Source organism: Lonchura striata, chromosome 18 (genome assembly GCF_050655825.1).
Source record: "Lonchura striata isolate lonStrDom1 chromosome 18, ASM5065582v1, whole genome shotgun sequence".
Classification (NCBI taxonomy): domain Eukaryota; kingdom Metazoa; phylum Chordata; class Aves; order Passeriformes; family Estrildidae; genus Lonchura; species Lonchura striata.
Window position 1 is genome coordinate 3557473 of NC_140720.1, and position 6000 is coordinate 3563472.

The window sequence follows — 6000 nt, forward strand, 5'->3', positions numbered from 1 at the left end:
CCCCGGGCCAAGCACAATAAGGAGGGAAGCTCTGGCATGTCACACTGGCATTTGTCTCCAGTGGATTCCTCACCTTGCAAGGAAGATTTCACTCCGCAGGAAACTCTTTCTTCTCCTTCGTTGGCAGCTGCAAAATAAGGGAATTGTTCATGAATCACCCGTGGGACCCAGAACCAGCTCTGAGCCCCCAGGGCAGCTCCCCTCGCTCTGCCCTGGGCTCGGGGCTGCAGCTTCTGATGCTTTGCTTAAAATTTCAAACATCCTGAGACCTCTCACCCCTCTCAGGTCCCTCTGCAGCCTAAGAAATACTTTAAAAAGTTTTCCCTGCCAAATACTAAATACTCTCACCCCTTCAAAAATAGTTGTTGAGATGTTTCCTTTCCCTTTCACCTGACTGATTTTAATTTTTTCTAATTCTTTGGCATATCTAGTGGGTGGAAAATGTTATAAATCAGTAAATTCCTTTCCTGTACAGAGCTCAAAAAGAAGCTCCAGGTTTCACACCACTGTGGTCAACCCTGGTGCTCACCCTCATATAAAAATGCAAATTATATTTACCTGCTGTGAAGAGGCAACACTGAGTAGCCAAATTCCTTTTTATAAGTATTCATAAATGCTGTTTGCATAACACATCACCACAATTGGATTTTTTTAGTTGGGCCTGTAATGAGAGCTTGTAAAATAGCTGTTATCTGAAGGGTTTGTTTTTATTAAACAAGTAAAAAACACAATCCAGCAACTTTCCTGTGGCCAGGCTGCCACCTCTTCACAAGCTTTTTTCTTTTTTTTTTCCTTCCAACAGCCTCCTTTTGGTGCCTTCCTCCATAGGGAATTCCTGGCTCTGTGCAAGGACTTCAGACACCTTTCCCAAGAGAAAACTCCAGGAGGTGAAACCACATAAATCCATACTTTTCAGGGCTATCTGACACAGCTGATCCCCAGGCTAGGCTTATGATACCCACGTGTTCCACAACAAGGGCACATTGGGACTTTTTCAGACCTTTAAGAGGAGGATACAAAGCCCCAAACTGGTGTCACTGAATGAACGTGCAAGAATTTCATTAAGAAAATGGTTTTTAAATTTAACATCACTTTAATAATTACATTTCTAACAGAAGTAATTAAAAGCTGCACAACATATTGTCTGCAGAGCATATTTGTAACATTTAACTTCTAGTAACTGCTGCTTTAGTGGAGGTCATGGCTGACAAACTGGCAAAGCCCTGATTTTATTTTTTCTTGGGAACTCAACGCTTGTCTCAACAATCCCGACCCAACAGCTCTCCTTATCAAAACAAAACACACCTACAGGGCTGTAAAAACTGACAGGGGGGTGGGGAAAACGGTTTTCTTGTGAACTGGAGGAGATTATTCCCCTGGATTTTGGAAATAAATGCGACCTGAGCTTTCCCACAGCAGCTCCTGTACATCCCATTCTGTCCACATTTCCCAGAGCTTTGAGGGCTCCTGCCCAGGGATGTTCTTGTGGATTAAAGGCCAAAACCACGGATGCCAAAACCCCTTCAACTTCCCAAAAATGCAGTTCTTGATGGGAATTCAGCATGTCTTCACAATGAGCTGAGCCAAAGCCTGCCCTCCATCACCAGTGGTGAACTTTGGGAAAGTTGACCTCATCACTCTCCACAGCTCCTGGAAGGTGGCTGTGTTCAGGTGGGGCTGGGCTCTTTCTCCAGGAGCTGACAGAACCAGAGGTCACAGCCCCAGGCTGCACCAAGGGAAATACAGGCTGGATATCAGGAAAAAGTGTTTTACAAAAAGGAGATAAAGTTCTGGAGTGGCTGCCCGGGGAGGTGGTGCAGTCACCACCCCTGGGTGTGTTTAACAAAGCCTGGATGTGGCACTGGGTGCCAGGGTTTGGTTGGGGGGTTGGGGCTGGGCTGGGCTCGATGATCTTGAGGATCTCTTCCAACTTGGTGATTCTGTGAACTCTGAATTCTGTGAATTCTGTGATTCTGTGAATTCTGTGAAAGTTCCGTGTCCTGCTCAAGGCTGGGTTTTCTCCTCCGGAGGATTCAGTCCAGGAAATCACTCAGGATGTTGATAAACCTACAAATAATTCTTCTAGGTGTTCTATATCCAGGTTGTTTGGTGCCAAAATGTTGTATCCAGCTGCCTCCAGATGATATCTATTTAGTGAGCAGCCATGTGTGGGACCTCGTACACCTAAAGGGATTAACAGCAGTGGAAACTATTTGAGGAATTGCAGGTGAGGCATTTCACTGTGCCCAGGGGGATTTCTGACCTGCTTTTCATAATGAAGAAGTGTTTTCACAAGGTCACCAACAGCATTCAAACCTGTCCCAAGAAATACAGCCTCACTCTGTGGATAAAGCAGGCTGGGTCTCCAACTGCAAACATCCAAGGGGGGATTGAGGATCACTGGGATGCTGCAGACCCAGCAGATCCCAGCCCTTTGTTTCAGGATGCTGAGGTAGAAAGGCTCTCCAGAAAAATTCACATTTGTCTTGTATGGTGTGTGTGATTTTAGAAATGTTTGCAGGCAGAAGCCCTGGGCTGCTCAGCATCCTTCCTGTGCCTCAGCCACAGCAGAGAGCGGAGCCCTGCAGGCAAGGAAAAGGTTTAGCAAGCACAGAGAAGTGAATAAATAGAAATGAAACGAGGCAGAGGGTTCATCTGTTGGCAAACCATTTAATTAATGCAAAGATTTCAATCTCCCACACACCACAGACAGGACTGAGTAGGCAAACACTGAGCAGTGTGACCTCCCTGAGAGGAAAGAGGAATCCTGTGTGCCACTAATGGACTGTTTAAATAGCCTGGGGCGGGTGAAATGAGTGGCTCCTTGTCAGGAATGAGGGAATCACCAAATCCATGGTTTGCTCCTCCAGCTGAGCTCCTGCTGTGGGGAGTGAGGGGCACTGCATCCCCTGGCTGCTCCTGGTCCTGCATCAGGGACACCCAGCCAACAATCCCAGGTCAGCCTCGCGCTGCAATTTCCATCCCATAATTGCACAACGAGACACCCCAGGCCGTGCTTTTCCAGGGGATTATTGCACTCCACTGAAAGCTGCAGTCGCCTGGCCTTTGGCCTCCCAGAACCACCCAAAGCTCTCAGTAATCTCCAGGGCCCTGCTCCCTGTTGTGTCTTTCTCAGGCAAATGGAAAACACATTTTCCCTTCAAACTAATCCCCATTAAAGAGCGTTGAGACCAGGCAAACCCTTGAGCTGATTCTAATAAAATAGTTTTTTATTTTTTTAAAAAAGAACATATTTAGAAACAAATTAGCCTTGTAAGTGAGGCACTGCAGGATCATTCTGTGAAACCACCACTGGGCAGATGGGATTTGCTGCTCCGAGAGTGTTCCTGGGCCTGAGGGACACCAAGCACAGGAAACTCAATCACAGGGATGAGCTGGGCTCTCACAGCCAGCTCAAATCGTGGTGCCAGTTGGAGTGGGATCTTCTCAGTGCTGGGGCTTGGTGAAAAAGAGGAACTCTGGACAGGCTGCTCCAGAGAAGGGAGCTCCCCTGGGTGCTGTGAGGGGCACCCAGCTCGGGAAGGGCATGGAGCTGTTGGAGAAACTCCAGAGGAGGCACCAGGATGATCAGAGGTGGGGAAAGGCTGGCAGAGCTGGGATTGTTCACCTGAAGCTTTGGGGTGACCTCGGTGTGGCCCTGCAGGGCCCGAAGGAGCCACAGGAAAGGTGGAGAATTTCCAAGGGATGGAGGGACAGGACACGGGGAATGGCTTCAAACTGACAGAGGACAGGGTTAGATGGGATTTTGGGAAGGAATTCCTGGCTGTGAGGGTGGGCAGGCCCTGGCACAGGAGAGCAGCCCCTGGATCCCTGGCAGTGCCCAAGGCCAGGCTGGACAGGGCTGGGAGCAGCCTGGGATGGTGGAAGGTGTCCCTGCCATGGCAGGGGTGGGAGGAGATGATCTTAAAGGTCCCTTCCAGCACAAACCATTCCTTGCTTCCATGATTCAGCAAAGTGTGTTCTGTGATTTACTGAGACGCTGAGCACAGTGTTAGGGGTAAGAACCTCACCTTTGGGGTTCTATGTTTGTGAAGCCCAAGGAAAGGATTTTTTCAGCACAACCCATCAAGCCTCTTCATCTCAGTGCCACTTTTCCTGGGCCACCTTCACTGTCACACCAACGCTGATCCAACACACAACAGCTCCTGGTGTGAATCCAGCCCCCAGCAGCACTCACTGCACCCAAAGGTGAAGCAATCCTGTGCAACACCAAGGAATGGTGCCAACATCCCCAACATCCCCAAGGAATCCATTCCCCCGGGCCCTCCTCTCAGGGAACATTTTTGGACTCGTGTCTCCAGCCGTGGTGCCTGGAACGTGGAGCAGAGCTCTCCTTCCTCGCCAAGCATTGTTTTGAAGATCACTTGTGAGGGCTGGGGTTTGTTTGGGGCTGGCCTTGTTTCTGTTGCTGTTTTTGGGAGCGAAGGGCTGTGCATGGAAAGTGGCTTGGTGAGCTCTGTTCTGCTCCCACTGGAGCTCCTTTGGAATTCGCCCTTCTCCACTCCAGGCACTGGTCACATCCAGAGATCATTTAGGATGTGCAAATGTCTTAGCAGCCCATTCCAAAGCCCACTGAGGCTTTCTCTTTCCTTCAGCAGACTTTGATTGGGCCACAAGTAAACAACCAGGAAATCTGAGTTGTTCTAACCTTTGTTCTACCTTTCTCCTTTCCTGCACTGACTGCGTTACTTCATTTGTTACCTCACACCTATTTAAAGATAAAACTCCTTTCAGTTAAGAGTCATGCCTTGAATTTTTCTCTTTTTAACTTTTACCAATTTTGATTTATTACTTCTTACCACCTTCAAAGGCTTAGGTTTTTTTGAGTAAGTGCAATTGCTGACAGATTTAATTTTTGTCCCCACGCCTTTGCAGGAAACAAGAATGTGGAGGAAGAATCCCTCTGGGGCTGGGTTTTATTTCCCCTGGCTCAGGAGATGGACAGCACATTCCCCCTGTTATCCCAGCCTCAGGCTGTGGCTGGGGAGGGTCTGTGCTCTCATTTCTGAGGAGGTGAGGAACAATATCCACCTCCGTTGCTCCATGGAAAATGTTTGGGAGGGCTCTTGCAGGTGAATTTTCCAACTGGCCGTGGGTGTCCACCTCCATTCCTGTCCCTTCCCTCCCTTCCCTGCCCATTCCTGCTGCTCCACTGGGCAGCAATTTCCAGGATGGTGCCACGAGGTGCTCAGGGAGCAGCAACTGGGCAAAAAGGATCAAAAAAAGCCAGATTCACTCTGTCTCACCATTCAGTTTTGTATTTTCTGTCCCTCTGCACAAGGAACTTTTCCACTCATCCAAACACTGCCCTGCATTGTCCCATGTATTTTAGGAATTCGGTGCCAGACATTTGACAGTGTCTTCATTCATGCTGCAAATAGGAAAATGGATTACAGTGTGTCATGTTACCTGCAGGCCCTGCTCAGGCTTCCCTGGGGCAAAGAAGAAGACTTATTCTTCTAGGCAATCCTTTCTGGAAAACAGAAAAATTTCCAGCTCCCAAAAGTCTGTGAGGGTCACAGGCTTTGCTTTGCAGTGGATAAATTCAGATCAGATTCAGTGTTGTACCCTGCAGCTACACTGGGGCCACTTACTTGGGATTTAATGACTTTTATGATGGTCTTAGTTGGCTTGAACAGAAACAGTTAGCAAATAGTAGTTAAAATTCAAACAGCCATTAAAGTCTGGTCCTGACAAGATGCAACTACTCTGTTACTAATGGACTTTTCCCCACAAGGACACATTTGTTAGAGGAAAATGTTTGAAATATTTGGCCACTTGACAGTGGAAAAAAAAAAAAAAAAAAAGGAGAGAGCAAATTCTAAAGTTCTGAGGAAGCTGTGGTGGCAGGATCAGGCTGCACACATCAGCAAGATCCCTGGTCAGGAGGGGCAGCAGTGCAGTGCCCCAGGAACATTTTCCATGAGTTGTCTTTATTTAAAGAGATGAGCACTCACACATCCCCCTTGACTGGTGGGG